Below are 17,059 nucleotides of genomic sequence, written 5' to 3'. Positions count from 1 at the left end.
TGAGCTCCCGCCCCCTCTCTGCCTCCTCTCCACCCCCTCTCCGCCCCTCTGCACTATTTCCAATAAGAGGAGGTGGGGCAGGGGCGCAGCTAAATTCTGGAAATTAGCTCCACCCTCATCACGGCTTCCCTCATTGCAAATAGTGCAGAGGGAGGAGAGGGGGTGGAGAGTTGGCAGAGAGGGGGCGGGAGCTCAGAGCACTTCTCCTGGCTCTTCCAGCCTCCTCCCCCTGCAGAGGAGAATGCCGCATATCGGCCGGCGTGAATACGCGGCCGATATACGGTCGTATGAATAAGTCCTAATACTGCCTTAACAGAGCCGAGAAAATTGCATGAGATTTGTGTGTTGCGAGACGCACAACTATGAACCCCATTCCTTTGAATGTGGTCATACACATGAGAATTTTTTTCCTGCATAGCACTGGGATGCGATGCGAGAAATAAATCACGTCTTGCTCTATCTGGCTACGTGATCTTGCATCGCGGTCACATTGAAAGCAATGGGAGACCTCCGTAGCCCTCCTGCTGAGTGTTTGATGGCCGTTGTTGGCAGAGGTGTAACTTGAAGCTCCTGGGCCCTAATGCAAAACCTGTAATTGAGCCCCCAAATATAATGCTTTATTCATAGTACTGGGCTCCCTATATGGAGAAGAGAGGCCTCATGGGCCCCCTAAGGCTCCTGGGCCCGGGTGCAACCGCATCCCATTCTTCCCCTATAGGTGATGAGTAAGGATTTGGCGCTCACTAGAAGGATACTGAAAAGTGTAGTAGGTGAGTGGTCTTGATTGCCAGGTGAAGACGAGTATTCCTAGGTGCTGTAAACAATCTCATAAGAGAGAGCGGCTAGAGGGAAACTCCGATCATGGCATGAAGGAGGAAGATATAAATGAGATAAAAAGAAAAAAACCTCAGCGCTCGCACCGTAGAATAGGTGGAAATAGAATATACTGAAGGGACTAAAGTTATATCACTTACTTCAGGGAGGCGCCTTTAGGGTAGGCGCCTCCTAATCCAAATAGGCGTATCAAATATGGTGCCGATCAACAATGGTGAACAGGTTCCACGATTTTAATAAAACAAGATAAAATATAATACACAACGCGTTTCGGCCGCACGGCCTTTTTCAAGTGACACTTGAAAAAGGCCGTGCGGCCGAAACGCGTTGTGTATTATATTTTATCTTGTTTTATTAAAATCGTGGAACCTGTTCACCATTGTTGATCGGCACCATATTTGATACGCCTATTTGGATTAGGAGGCGCCTACCCTAAAGGCGCCTCCCTGAAGTAAGTGATATAACTTTAGTCCCTTCAGTATATTCTATTTCCACCTATTCTACGGTGCGAGCGCTGAGGTTTTTTTCTTTTTATCTCATTTATTCTTCCCCTATAGTTACACCAGTGGTGGTGGGGGATTCCCTGCATCCCCAAAGTGATGCGAGACAGGTTTTCGCATGAAAAAAGCCTCACATCTACAGGGCTTTCACATGGATGGCAAGCGCGATATCAGGCTGTGATTCGCGGCCCGATATCGTCCTCACCCGTGTGAAGTTAGCCTAGGGCCCATATGGTTTGGTAACCAGCCTTTAGACATACCTATATTATGGACATTGCATTCTTTATTACAAATTTCTGCATCTAGTTTTAACTCTTTGTGTTACTGTGTTATTTTGCTTTTTTAGACTATGTGCTTTTCTGCCCTGTGTGTGGATTTTATTTGGTGCTATATATGTATGTATCCAAGTAAATTATATATATATATACTGGCTGTTTTTTGTTGGTGATATATCGTAAAGTAAGGGTATATTCACACGCGCATTGTTTTTGGCTGACGAAAAATCCGTCCAATTTTGCTTGCAATTTTTGTGCAAATTTCCCTCTTTTCTGCATGTATTTTTCGAACTTGTATAAAAAAAACAGCTTCCTAATTCTTATTGTTTTATTGATAGCCTCAATGGTTACATTCATTTAATACATATTGAACTTGCCTCATTCCTTTTTTAAACACACGCATAGACTTGAATGGGTGATTTTCGTATGAGTTCTACTCAGACTGCTTGCCCAAGTAAAAAAAAAGCACATGTGGGTATAGCAATTCAAATGAATGGTTTCTATTTCCGTGTGATTTTAGACCATTTTTTTCAGTCCACAAATTGGATAGAAAAATCGTCTGTGTGAACGGTCCAGATGGTCCAGATTTTCACAGCGGCATTCACTTATTACATTGCATTGAATGAAATCTGAGGTGAAAATCTGCGGCACTTTTGCAACAAATGGAGCGTCCTGCAGACTTGAAAATCTGCAACGTGATTATCTTCAGCTGCAGATTTTGCTTTGCTGTAAATGAATGGAGTTTGTCAAAACCACATTAACTTACATTGTACTAACTTCAGCTTGTATTCTACAGCCAAAACTATAAAGCAATTCTGCTATGTGTGTGAACTCACCCTAAGGCATTTTCTGGGACTAAGATATTGATGACTCAACAATATCAGTTCATGGGAATGAGGAGAGGATGATGAGGGGGGGGGGGGGGGGGGCGACTTCTGGCACTCCAGTCCACAAGCTGTTTGAAGAAGACACAACATTCATTTAATAGCGGTGGTGTCTAGTAGTGCAACTCAGTTCTATTTATCTGAATAAGAATGAGCTGAACAAAGCCATGTTATCAATGAACATGATGTTAGAGGCCAAGGAGAAAGCTGCAGAGCTTGCCCAAGTGCCACACAACTGATTGATAGGGTGCCGGACGTTGGCCCCTTGCCAATCGAAAATTGAGGACCTACCCTAAGGATAAAGTCAACAATAGTTGAGTAGAGCTGTGTGCATGGAGCCTGTAAGACAGCACATGGAGTCTTTTCACAGTTCTCTGTAAGAGTTCCCATGAGAACCAGGCCTGGTGTCACTTTGGACACCCCTGGGACGAGATAATGTCTCTTTTACAAGGCTATTAGGGCATACCAATAATTGCCCTAACAGGTGTTTTTGCATACTTCTATGCACTTGCCTAGTAAATGGCACACATTTTGTAATTGGAATGTTAATGGAAAATTAAAATTTCTTTGTGGAATTAAGAAAAAGTGAAAAATAAAAGAAAACTAATAAAATATGTCCATGTTGCAGTTGTTTATGCTGATGTACCGTGTTTCCCCAAAAGTAAGACAGTGTCTTACTTTCTTTTTATCCCCAAAAGCCCCACTATGTCTTAATTTCGGGGTATGTCTTATATTGGAAAAAATAAATTTTTTACATTTTTCTTTTTTTTACATTTTTCTTTTTTTTTTTTTACACTATTTGAGTCCCTCTGAGGGACTTGCAGCAGTATGCCTATGATCGCTGTGATAAGGCATGGCAGAGCTACTGCTCTCCCATGCCTTATCGCCTATACAGCGATTATAGGCACAGGCAATACAGGACGCCAGTGTCTGGCGTCCTGTTGCCATGGCGACAGGCCGGGCTCTCGCGATGACACAGAAGGATCGCGATTCCTCTGTGAACTCTTTCCCTGCCGCGATCTACTTAGATCGCGGCAGGGAAGGGGTTAACAGCGGGGCGGCGCATCTCTGATGCCCCCCCGCTGTTGCAGCGGGACGCCGGCTGTGAGTGACAGCCGGCTCCCGCTGCGGGATAGCACGGGATCTTATGTGATCCCGCGCTATCTCCAGGACGTACCGGTACGTCCTGTTGCGGGAAGTACCAGGCTCCCAGGACGTAACGGTACGTCCTGGAGCGGGAAGGGGTTAAGATCAGAGGGAGGTGGCAGACGCGGCGACGTATGGAGAGGGGGACGGTGCGGACGTGGGCAGGAGGCGCCGCGCAGCTAGATGAGAGGGAGGCGGCAATACCCCCGTGTTTCCCCGAAAGTAAGACATACACTACCGTTCAAAAGTTTGGGGTCACCCAAACAACTTTGTGTTTTCCATGAAAAGTCACACTTATTCACCACCATGCGTTGTGAAATGAATAGAAAATAGAGTCAAGACATTGACAAGGTTAGAAATAATGATTTGTATTTGAAATAACATTGTTTTTACATCAAACTTTGCTTTCATCAAAGAATCCTCCTTTTGCAGCAATTACAGCATTGCACACCTTTGACATTCTAGCTGTTAATTTGTTGAGGTAAGCTTGTGAAATTGCACCCCACGCTTCTAGAAGCATCTCCCACAAGTTGGATTGGTTGGATGGGCACTTCTGGCGTACCATACGGTCAAGCTGCTCCCACAACAGCTCAATGGGGTTCAGATCTGGTGACTGCGCTGGCCACTCCATTACCGATAGAATACCAGCTGCCTGCTTCTGCTGTAAATAGTTCTTGCACAATTTGGAGGTGTGTTTAGGGTCATTGTCCTGTTGTAGGATGAAATTGGTTCCAATCAAGCGCTGTCCACTGGGTATGGCATGGCGTTGCAAAATGGAGTGATAGCCTTCCTTATTCAGAATCCCTTTTACCCTGTACAAATCTCCCACCTTACCAGCACCAAAGCAACCCCAGACCATCACATTACCTCCACCATGCTTAACAGATGGCGTCAGGCATTCTTCCAGCATCTTTTCATTTGTTCTGCGTCTCACAAACGTTCTTCTTTGTGATCCAAACACCTCAAACTTGGATTCATCCGTCCACAACACTTTTTTCCAGTCTTCCTCTGTCCAATGTCTGTGTTCTTTTGCCCATCTTAATCTTTTTCTTTTATTGGCCAGTCTCAGATATGGCTTTTTCTTTGCCACTCTGCCCTGAAGCCCAAAATCCCGCAGCCGCCTCTTCACTGTAGATGTTGACACTGGTGTTTTGCGGGTACTATTTAATGAAGATGCCAGTTGGGTACCTGTGAGGCGTCTGTTTCTCAAACTAGAGACTCTAATGTGCTTATCCTCTTGCTTAGTTGTGCAACACGGCCTCCCACTTCTTTTTCTACTCTGGTTAGAGCCTGTTTGTGCTGTCCTCTGAAGGGAGTAGTACACACCGTTGTAGGAAATCTTCAATTTCTTAGCAATTTCTTGCATGGAATAGCCTTCATTTCTAAGAACAAGAATAGACTGTCGAGTTTCAGATGAAAGTTCTCTTTTTCTGGCCATTTTGAGCGTTTAATTGACCCCACAAATGTGATGCTCAATCTGCTCACAGGAAGGTCAGTTTTGTAGCTTCTGTAACGAGCTAGACTGTTTTCAGATGTGTGAACATGATTGCACAAGGGTTTTCTAATCATCAATTAGCCTTCTGAGCCAATGAGCAAACACATTGTACCATTAGAACACTGGAGTGATAGTTGCTGGAAATGGGCCTCTATTCACCTTTGTAGATTTTGCACAAAAAACCAGGCATTTGCAGCTAGAATAGTCATTTACCACATTAGCAATGTATAGAGTGCATTTGTTTAAAGTTAGGACTAGTTTAAAGTTATCTTCATTGAAAAGTACAGTGCTTTTCCTTCAAAAATAAGGACATTTCAATGTGACCCCAAACTTTTGAACGGTAGTGTATGTCTTACTTTCGGGGTACGGCTTACATTGGCCGACCCCCCTGAAACCCCCGATACGTCTTACAATCGGGGGTGTCTTACTATCGGGGAAACACGGTATATAGTTAGAAGGTATATCCATACTGAAGGATGTGTCCATGTATACATTTTGAGGTTAGGCCATATACACAGGTGGAGGATATACCCATGCATACAGTTGGAGGATATGACTCTAGATATGCATTTTGCCTTATGCATAGCCATATAGATATTTTGGTATCTCAGCCTACGATATGGCTGCCAGGAGTTTGAACTACAATTATTGTATTTCTCCTTGTGGGTTCCTTTGGGGTACTATTTGTTTTACACATAGCATAGATCTTTGGGGTTTGTGCTTATTGCACATAGACGTAAAATCTTTCTAACAAAAGGGCTTTTTATGATTGTGAGATACCTATGACTTATGAGGAATTATTGGAGCTGCTCATTGTGGACAAGCTGACCAGAGAACATAAGTGAACCTTTAAAACTGAGTGAGCTTTGGGCAGGGGGATTATATCAATGGGGTCTTCTCATGTGTCTTTAGGTCAGAGGACTCAGGGAAGAAGAAGGCAAACTGACAGGAGGCACCAAATACAAGAGGATCATGTTAACTGTTCTGTACCTGCCCCAAAGAAAGAAAGAAAGGGAAGCAGAGACCCTCAGCCTTCAAAGATATGCTTTTAAATCCATGTATCGTTCCCTCTATTGATGCGCAGGGAGAGAAAATTGTTATATAAACGTAGAGCTGTATCTGTTATTCATGACAATTTGCATCAGTATGAACTGTTTCATTAGATCAGAGCATTATAGTTGGAAGACTCAGGTCAACTCAGTGGAGGAATTGATAGGAGGCATCAAAGACAAGAGGATTATGACGGTTCTATAACCTGCTCAAGAGAGGGGTGAAGAGGAACCAGGAGCCCTTTAAAGCACACTGGACCAGATGAGGCAGATCACACCTTGAGACATCACAGCCACAGCCGGTATCGCAGAATGTGCAGGGCAGAAGACGGCCATCGCGAAGCAGGAGGAGGCGACAATAAAAAGATTTTCTGTCTGGAGCACAACAGACCAGGAGAATAGGATATTGTGCCCCATCTGCCAGACCGAATACTAGACTGGCAAGTAAGTCCTTATGAAATTGCATTAGTCCATGGCTTTGTCAAAATTCCTGCTGCCCCATGTGCCACCGCCATTGCTTCCAGCAGAATATGTGGAGTGGCACTTAAAGCTTTCCCTACAGTATCTTCTTTTAGAGGGAAGGAAAATGACAGCATGCATAAGGGGAAAAAAAAGCAGAAAAACCTGACTGTCATCTACTAACACATTTAAAAGTAATTTTAAAAAAACTTTTAAAAAGAGATTTGTGTTATTTCTGATTTTAATGCAGTGTTATGTGGCTAGGATGAGATTACACGTGCAGTGTCTTAAAATGTTATATATATATATATATATATATATATATATATATATATATATATATATATATATAAATAGAATCTGCTGAACTCATTTAGCCCATTGACTATTTATCTATGTTTTCCATAGTCATTACAGGCACAGGATGGGATGGTTGGACAGCTTAGTTCCCTAGCTCCTCCCTCCAGTCTCTTGCTATTAGTAGTGTGTCTGATGATGGAGGGGGGAGGAGGAGCCAAATGATGCTGAGTAGAGAGAGACACACTGTCTGGTAGTCCTCTCCTGTGTGAGTAATGAATATGAATCTCGGGCATCGCTCCCAACCATTCTGGAAGAAACAGGACATTCCCAGATTTGGATGTTGCCCTATTATACTGAGAGGGCATGCCACATATCGCGCCCCACCACCAAGCCCCTGCTCCACTAACTCCTATCTGTAGTAAAGTCAGTGTTGCCATGATCACACTCGTGTGGAAGCTCGGCCATGGGAGGAAAGGCCCCATGGGGTCACTATAACTAAGTGGGGCTACAGTTGATCACTATACCTAGGTGCAGCCACAGGGGGTCTCTATAAGTACAGGAGGTAATAGAAGGAGAACTATAACTTAGAGAGGCCACTTTTACTTTGTTGGGCCATAGTGGAGTCAATATTACTTTGTGGGGCCACAGCAGGGTTACTATAATTTAGTTTGATCACAGAGGAGGAACTATAACTAAGTGTGGCTACAGAGGGGACACTATAACTAAGTGCCCCATAGAGAGGGCACTGTAGCAAAAATGGGGGTACTACTGTTTTGTGTGGCCACAGAGGAGGCACTCTTACTATGGGAGGGTTTCCTGCAAAGGTTATTGGGATTATAGACTGGATTGGGAGAATGTACAGAGAGAAGTAATGGCTGGAAGATATCTTCAGTTTTGGGCTGTGCAGTGACTGCTACATATGAACTCACCCTTCACTGGATATGCCATAAATGCCATCTAAGGAATCCTTCCTTATAGTGAGAACAGGGGTCCACTTCCTGCCAATACATTCTCCAAATACTTCAGTGGAGATGAGGCTGAAAAAAGGCAACTATTTCTCCATCTTTCCTTTGACATATATGGAAAAGGCAGCAGGTAGGAACTGGCGAGTGAGGGTCAAGTAATATTTAGCTGTACAGTGGACCCCAAAATCATTTTTACTGATAGGCCAACTTCATATAAGAAGAAAAACAACAGTTATAACAGACATGTTGAAGGACAAACAGTGTCAGGCAAGTGATGACAAGGCAGATAACATCATGAGATGCATTAAAGTTGCATTGATGTTCATGATGAGAAAATATAGATATAGCAGTTGCCAAACCAACGTCCAGCTCGGTATTTTAAAAACATAGCATGTGTAACATGACTGTTCTAATATAAAGTGAATGTGCAGCTATAGTTCATAAATCGTTGAATGAACATTACATCTGTAGTTCTACTAATTTTCAAATGGCTGGTCAGATAAAACATATTTTGGACAGTTCTGGGCGCTGTTGCATATGAAAGACATATTCAAGCTTGAGCACGTTCAAAGGTGGGTCCTTTTATGATCCATCAGTGACAATGCTTGCCCACTTTCATGCCTAATCAGTCATAATGCTACCTGAAGCTGTATATTTATATTTTCTTGAAGGGCAGTACAAAGAATGACCTAAAGGGGGCTATAGACAGGCATTCGGGTACTAGAAATGAAAGAGAACACCTGTGGTTGTGGCAGGAAATAAGATAAGAGTATTAGTTCCTGACACACTCAAGAGGAATTTGGCTGAAAACCAGAGAGAGAGGCTGCAGAGGCAGCGACAGGAAATGAGAGCCTGAGGTCTGGCGTGGACCAGACTGGCCCTATCATGTGTCTGTTAGGAAAAGGCGAACCCTAGACATCCCAGGTGGGGGATAGTGATGGGGAACCTGCGGGTTGTAAACACTGAAGGTTGTATCAGTTTGTTGATGCTGTAACCTGTTGCCGTGTTAAATAAGACTGGCAAAACCAGATATTCAAGCAATCTGAGTCAATGTAATGGTGGTGCCAACCCAGGTTACCACAAATATATACTCACCTTGCTAACTCCATTGCATCACTCGAATCTGATCCTTCTTTACTATATTGGGCAGCATTAGCCAATTCCTGACTTCAGACACTGATGATGGTGATGTTTGCTAGACTCACCTTCATCTACTTGATAACCTGCTGTGCTGCCTGTTGTGAAGACTGCGTTAGGAATGAATAAATGACATATATCTTGCCAACAGTCAGCCCAACTCTCACCTGACTCCTACCTTCCCTCTTGAACCCACCTCACCGCTGCACAGTGTACTAGACTGCTGCCCATATGATACATTGATGGGTCTCTCTGTGACCCATCAGTGCAAACAGACAGCTGAGCTACAGAGCAAAGTGTGGTGAAGGGAGCCTTTGGGACCCTTTGGCTTAGGGGCCTGGTCACAATGTCAACCACTGTGAACCCTATAGCTACACCACTGAATGTAGCAATGTTTATCCGAATACTCAATACATTAAGAAAGAGTTCTGTGTCACAGTTTACTTGCCTTTTCAATAGTTTTTGAATGGCTTTGTTGTGTTAAGATAACTAATGGCGTGCTGCAGAATCATAGACACTGTGTGTGGTCTTAGGGGGGCCTCCATTTTTCCCTGTATTTCAGAGGTATTTTTCCCAACAAGCAATGCTGTTAGGGAAAAATATCTCAGTAGTATGCTGATGGAGCATGCCCCAATGAAACTGAATGAATAGTGTAGCCTCATAGACTTTTGTACCTCATCATTTTTTTAGGCCTCAAGTGGATTTCACACTAGTATATTTTTCATCGGTATTACTTTTGTATGTTTCAGTGCTTGATATGGAGCCAAAGTTGGAGTTATTAATTTATTTAGGTGATACTCAACTTGTACCTGTCGCGGCTTGTCGGTCATGACAGCGTCGCGGCATGGTAGCCTCGACGCAGGCCAAGACCTGTTGCCTTGTTATGCAGGACAAGGGTTAATGCACCATGTGCAGAGACTGCTGGTGCTGTCTTTCTTTGTTGCATGGATGCATGCTGGATTAGTCATGTCTGGGAGAAGAGTGGAGGTGTGCTTCTCTAATTGCTGTGTTAGTCCTCAGGTGTGGAGTAGTTGTATATTCTCACCCTTCCTTGTGCTCAGTGCTGCTCATTCCATTCCATAGTGGAGTACTTGGAGCTCTTCTGTGCTGGGTTTATTGCTAGCGGCAGATAAATTGCTGCGGGTTCCTTTTCATATTTCTGTTTTCATTTCAGCTTTCTTTGCTGTTCGTTTAATCTCTCCGGGAGCCTCTATAGGGGCAGTCAGGGCCCAGGATAAAGACTGTGGGGCCGCCTCTATCTATCGCCTCTAGGCAGGGAGCCTTCACCCACCTGCTAGGTTAGGGCTAGGCTTCCTTCTACCTGGAGTGGTGTTACTGTTCAGCATAGTGTGGTGTGCGTCTATTTTCAGTTGTGTGTACATTCTCTGATGCCGTGCTAAGCGTAGTACTTTTTGTGTCGCACGGTCTTTTCCTACTGGTTTACATACTCCTGTCGTGGTGAGCACTGTTCTACAGTGCATAGTAGTATCAACTGCAGTAGTTGTGAACGTCACCCAGCGTCCGTGCTGAGCGTTGTGCTTGTGAGCCACACGGACATGACAGTATTGTACCCTTATCAGTCAGGTATGCCTAATTATTATTCGATGCATCAAAGAAAACAGTGAGAAACACTAAAGTGCTGTTTCCAAGTTTTTCGGAAGTGCTTTATTATTGCATAGTTTATATTGGAACATTTCTAGCAATTGTTAGGAGTTGATCACAAGCTAGCTCGCCCCATCAACATCCAGTAATAACTCAACAAGCATTTCATAGCGAATCATAGTAAGTTTTCCTCTTGTGCACATTCAAGTATCTATAGCTGCATAAGTATAGAAAATTCTTTGATACATTATGTTCTATTTCAAGGAAAATAATCCCTGAAAAAGACACTCAGTACATAAGCACAAAATGATGCCAAAATATCTAGAAGTATGATTATGGATACAAAGAGAGAAGAATTTACTATTATAAATTGTATTTTTCTATCGCTTTTTGTGAGCGTATAAACTGGCTGAAGGAATGATGTCCTTTTAAACCAATATTCTTGAGTTACTTTGACAACTGTATAAGGCTATTCACATGGATGTATTAAATATGTTCATGTTTTAACTAGAGATGAGCGAGCATGATCGGTAAAGGCAGATAGTCGAGTGAGCATCGCTCTTCTCGAGTAACTACATACTCTCCCAGTAAATACAAGGGGCGGTGGGGGTGAGCGGGTGGAAGCGGGGGGAGAGAGAGATCTCTCTCACTCTCCCCCCCACACCCCTCCGCTCCCCCCTGCCGCCCACCCCCCCGACTTTGCTTGGACGAGTACGCAGTTACTCGAGAAGAGCGATGCTTGCTCGAGTATCTGCCTTTACCGAGCGTGCTCGCTCATCTCTAGTTTTAACCCCTTAAGGACACGCCCCCTTTTTCTGCCACCATTTTCTTATAGCTATAACTTTTTGATTTTTTGATCAACATAGTTGTTCAAGGGCTCACTTTTTTGCAGGATGTCCTGTAGTTTCTGTTAGTACCATTTTGGACTACATATGACTTTTTGATTGCTTTTTATTACAATTTTTCTGACAGAGGGTGTGACCAAAAAAAACACAATTCTGACATTGTGTATTTTTTTCTGATGACATTCGCCATGCAGGGTAAATAATGCCAAATATATTTTAGTTTTTTTTATTTAGATTTTTTTTATTATAAATATAGGAAAATAATATTTTGGTTACTTTTATTTCCAATAATTTTTAAAATAATGAATAAAACTCTTTTAAACTAGTTTCTTCCTTTTTATTTTAATCTCCATAGTTGACATGAACCAGCAGTATGATGTAATACCATAGTATTACATGATACCAAAATCTGACAGGCAATCTATCAAGCCACACCACAGGCATAGCTTGATCCCACATCCAACGATCAGGAATTGACAGTAGCATTTAAAGGGTTAAAAGGCCCCAAAATCAGTGGAAGTGCTGATAGCAGCTGTTGTGGGTGGGTGTCAGCTGTAAGAAATAGCTGACAACCGCAATATATGGACCCCTGATCCCCCTCCATACAAACCCTAAACCTCCATGATGTACCTGTACGTCTTGGAGCCTTAAAGGGTTAAAATCACAACTTTTTTTTCCATTCATTTTACAGACGAAAAATGCCTGTGGGAAGGATTGAAATCTGGATTCTTCCTTATTGCAACTAGATTTCAAAGGGGCTATGTCATTGTATAACTGAACTTCCTGAGTATAAGACAAACACAGATTAGCTGCGGTAGTATTATTACAGCCCCAATTCTAAACAAGTTAGGATGTTGTGTAAAATTTAAATAAATTTAATAAAAAAAACATGCAATGATTTAGAAATCTCATCACCATGTTTCATCTACAATAGAACATAGAACACATATCAGAAGGGGAAAGTGTGACATTTTCCATTTCATTAAAAAAAAATTAACCCATTTAGAAATTGAAGGCAGCAACACATCTCAAAAAAGGAAAGGCCTGTGCCAGGTCTACCATTGGGTAGTATCTAGAGATGAGCGAACACGTTCGGCTCCGCCCCTTTTTCGCCCGAACACCGAACTTTGCGAACACTTCAGTGTTCGGGCGAAAAAGTTCGGGGGCCGCCGTGGCAGCGCGGGGGGGTGCGGCGGGGAGTGGGGGGGAGAGGGAGAGAGAGAGGGCTCCCCCCTGTTCCCCGCTACTGCCGCCCGCGCCGCCGCGCATCTCCCCGCCCCCCGGCGGCACCCGGACACTTACGCGCGAACACTGCAGTGTTCGGCAAAGCCGGTGTCCGGGTGCGGATGTGTCCGTAACGGACACGTTCGCTCATCCCTAGTAGTATCCCCTCTTCCTTTTACAACAGTCTGTAAATGTCTGGAACGTGAAGAGACCAACTGCTGGAGTTTTGGGAGAGGAATGCTGTCCCATTCTTGTCTGATGTAGGATTCCAGCAGCTCAACAGTCCTGACTCGTTTTTTCCAGATCTTTGTTTCCAAATGCATCAAATATTGTCTCTTGGTGAAGCCCCCGGACTCTTCTTTTATGAAGCCATACTGTTGTGATGGATGCAGTATGTGGTTCAGCATTGTCTTGCTGAAATCTACAAAGCCTTCCCTGAAAGAGACGTTGTCTGGATGGGAATATATGATGTTCTAAACCTCTATATACTGCTCAGCACTGATAGTGCCTTGCAAGATGTGTAAGCTGCCCATGCCATAGACACTAATGCAACCCCATACCGTCAGAGATGCAGGCTTTTAAACTGTTTGCTTAGTAGCAAGCCGAATGGTTCCTCCTTGAGTCCATAAGACATGGCGTTCATTGTTTACATAACTCCTATTCTGATTCATCTGAGCACAGAACAGTTTTCAGTTTTGCCCTAGTGCATTTTAAATGAACTTTGGCCCAGATAAGACGTCAGCATTTCTGAATTGTGTTGATATATGGCTTCTTCTTTGCATTATGCAGATTGAACTTGCATTTGTAAATTGCATGGCAAACTGTGTTCACAGACAATGATTTCTGGAAGTACTCCTGAGCCCATGCAGTGATTTGCATTGCAGGATCATGTTTTTAATGCAGTGACGCCTGAGGGCCAGTAGATCTCCAGCATTCAATATTGATCGTCAGCCTTGTCCATTGTGCACATGAATTTCTCCAGCTTCTCCCAATCTTTCGATGACACTATGTACTGTAGATGGTGGGATATTCAAAGTCTTGGCAATTTTATGTTGAAGAACATTTTTCTGAAATTATTCTACAATTTTTGATCACAGTTTTTGACAGATTGGTAAACCTCTAACTATATTTGCTTCTAAAAGACTCTGCCTCTCTAACATACTCTTTTTATAAATTGACTCTTCAGCTGCTCTTTATTAGTACCTCTTTTCCTGCCTTTTGTTAACCCTGTACCAACTTTTGTAAGATGTATTGCTGCCATTCATTTCTAAATGAGCTATTTTTTTTTCAAATGAATTGGAAAAATGTCTCCCTTTCAACTTCTGATTTGTGTTCTTTGTTCTATGGTGAATAAAATATGGTTATATGAGATTTCCAAATCATTGCGTTCTTTTTTCTTTACATGTATTTACATTTTACACAGCGTCTTAACTTTTTGGAGTTTGGGGTTGTACATAGCATTACCAGTATACTGGATCTGTAAAACCCCACAAACTCCATGCTGAAGTTACTGTTTGTTGGGTTTGAACACAGGACCCTAGTGCTGCCAGACGGAAGCACTTTCCACTCATGATACCATGCTGCCAAGATCACATTTGCATTGTGCGTTTGGCATACAGTTGCACATCTTTGGTAGCAAGCTTCACACGTGCATGCTGACCATATAATGCTCCTTTTACACTGAACGATTCTGAACAAGAATCATTCGCATGACAGAACGAACTGGTGACAGGCAGATCATCGTTGAGAATCATTCACTTCTCGTTCAGTGTTTCACATTCCTATGTACAATACTGAGCGGGGAGTGTTTAAATGCAACGATAAGTTAACGAGCCATCAATGATTTTTATGACGCCTGAAAATGAACAACGAACGAGAAACGGCCGTCGCTCAGTTATTGGCTCGTGTTTAGGCTATCTAGTTAGAACAATTAATTCTTAGAGCAATCTATTGTTTAATCTAAACACAGCATAAGATTTGAACAAAGCCTTAGGGCAATGCCTGTTCCAAATTCCTTATCTTAAATGGCTGTTTGCTTTAGCTTAGTCAGCTTGTAAATGTTATATTCACTAAAAGCAAGAATTTTAGTCAGGGGACAGCAAATTGAAATTAATGTAGATTGATACCATTTGATTTGATTTTAATTGGAAGCCCGTAAAGCTTAATTTTTCCTCCAACGCATCTTAACTTCCAGCACCTTTAAAGCAGCAAGAGCCTTCATCTCCTGTTCTAACTCAAGTTGGCTCGGACCGGTCACTAAACTATCAAGGCACCTCTTACTGTATGCCGCTAAGTTTATTCTGTAGATGAGAGATTCTATTTTAGTTTCTTAGGAAATGGGCAGATTGTTGAATATATACTCTAGCCAATTCACCTTTATGTAATGTACTATAATTACTTGTGAATACTGTCATTTTCCATCAAATTGAATACACTTTAGACCAGTAAAAACTATCCTTGGGATTGAACATAGGGGAGGATTAGAATTTTACAGATCAACATTTCTCTGTAGAGTCATATATTTTTTTAATGAAATGAAGGGAATGGTGAAAGGTAAAGGGCCTCTGTGGAAATGATTGCCTTTTACCTTCTGCTGAGATACACCATCAATAGAGGACTAAATACAATTGAAAATATGGATTCAATGAATAATGCACAACAAAAAGAAAAATGATCCACATAAAATATGAATATATTATAAAATTTAACTATGAATACAAATATTACAGGGGGTGTCTGAGATAAAGTTTTTTTCTAAGGGGTCCTCCAGTGTGTAAAGCTAATGAAAAGCTCATAGAACTCATACTCACCTCTCCCTGCTCCCCGTTCAGCGGCACCGGTCACCAGACTGCAGTCAGCTTGTGACGTCCCGTACACCTGCCGCTGCAGCCAATTTCATACGTCACTGCTAGCTTACCTTTGCTACTGTGGGTTTTATCCTGATTAGCTAGGGTTAATATCTTCAATGCTGTCTAGTTATAGGGTTAATTAGTCCTTCCACTGTTAGCTAAGGTGATGGCTGGTGATTGACAGCTCTGTCAGCCAATCAGTTTCTTCCCACTCCCTATATAACCTAGCCCTTTTTGGCTGGGAGCTGCCTGTTATATTTCAGTGTTCCTGATCGAGTAAGCTTGCTTAGTGCTCCTATCTGTTCCTCTCTGACCTTGGACCTGTCCTTGTCGTAGTAGTGGGGTTGTCCCTTTCAGTGGATGGGAATATATGATGTTCTAAACCTCTATATACTGCGCAGCCTGATGTCCACGAACAGAGAATCATAGCTATTCTCCGCTCACGGGATTAAAATCGCGGTATACCGTGATTCTCTGCGGTGAGCCTATCAATTAGATAGGCTCATCGCGGAAACCTTACAGTGCTCCCCCGCTACTTTCAAGTGTAGCAGAATGTCCTCAGTGGAAAATCCATTGTAGATGATGTGTATGATGTGGAAATGTGTTAAAATCCCCATGTATTACATGTGGATTTGACACCGATTTCACCCTCTCACTGAAGAGATAAAATCCGCAGCATAAACTGACAAGTTGTGGATCTAAAATCTGCATCTCAGGTAGATTATGCTGGCGATTTTCTTAATATCATGTGGATATTTTTTGAAATCTCCTTCACACTGACTGTACTGTAAAGTGCTGTCAATTTTCCACACCCAGTTCTGCTGGCAAAAATCTGCATCATTTTCATGTGCGAAGAATCCCTTCTAAAGGAAAGGGTTAACATTTTTTATTTTGTTTCCTTTTCTCGCACCTACTACAATTCTTGATTGAAAAATAAATAAAAAAGGGGAAAGCATCCTCTGATTCTTATGAGAGCTGAACATGACGTCTCTGTATACTATGGGAAATCCTCCCTTTTTTGTAGGAAAAAAACCCCCAAATTGTTAAAATTCATATTTATTATAACAAATATAATAGTCTGAACTTTTTGTGAAATTTGTGAACAGTAAGCGTTAATATGTGGAGCTACCTAATTCTAACACTTGGGAGTGATTGGCCAAGATCAATTACAATTTTTAGTCTGTGTTTTATATATCGATTGACTCCTGACTGAGTCTTTAAAGGTAGATGGCTTGGAAAGGATTTCATGGTTACGGCTCCTGCTACTTATGTAATAAATTGCTTCGTTATCTTCGGCTGTAAAAAACAAATGCAGTGAGTAGAGTATGTTTGCTTTACTTGTGGTTATCTGGTCACTAGATTGCTGTCAACGTCTGTTCCTCTAATGTGTTCCTCAGTTATTTTATGTCTCACCCCTAATGCACTATTAAGTTGTACAGGTTTTATTACACAGTGACTCATATAGTACATTCCCAAATGGCAACATTAGCTAAAC

The sequence above is a fragment of the Eleutherodactylus coqui genome, chromosome 9 (genome assembly GCF_035609145.1).
Source record: "Eleutherodactylus coqui strain aEleCoq1 chromosome 9, aEleCoq1.hap1, whole genome shotgun sequence".
Taxonomy (NCBI): Eukaryota; Metazoa; Chordata; class Amphibia; order Anura; family Eleutherodactylidae; genus Eleutherodactylus; species Eleutherodactylus coqui.
Note: the sequence above shows the minus strand (reverse complement) of the source record.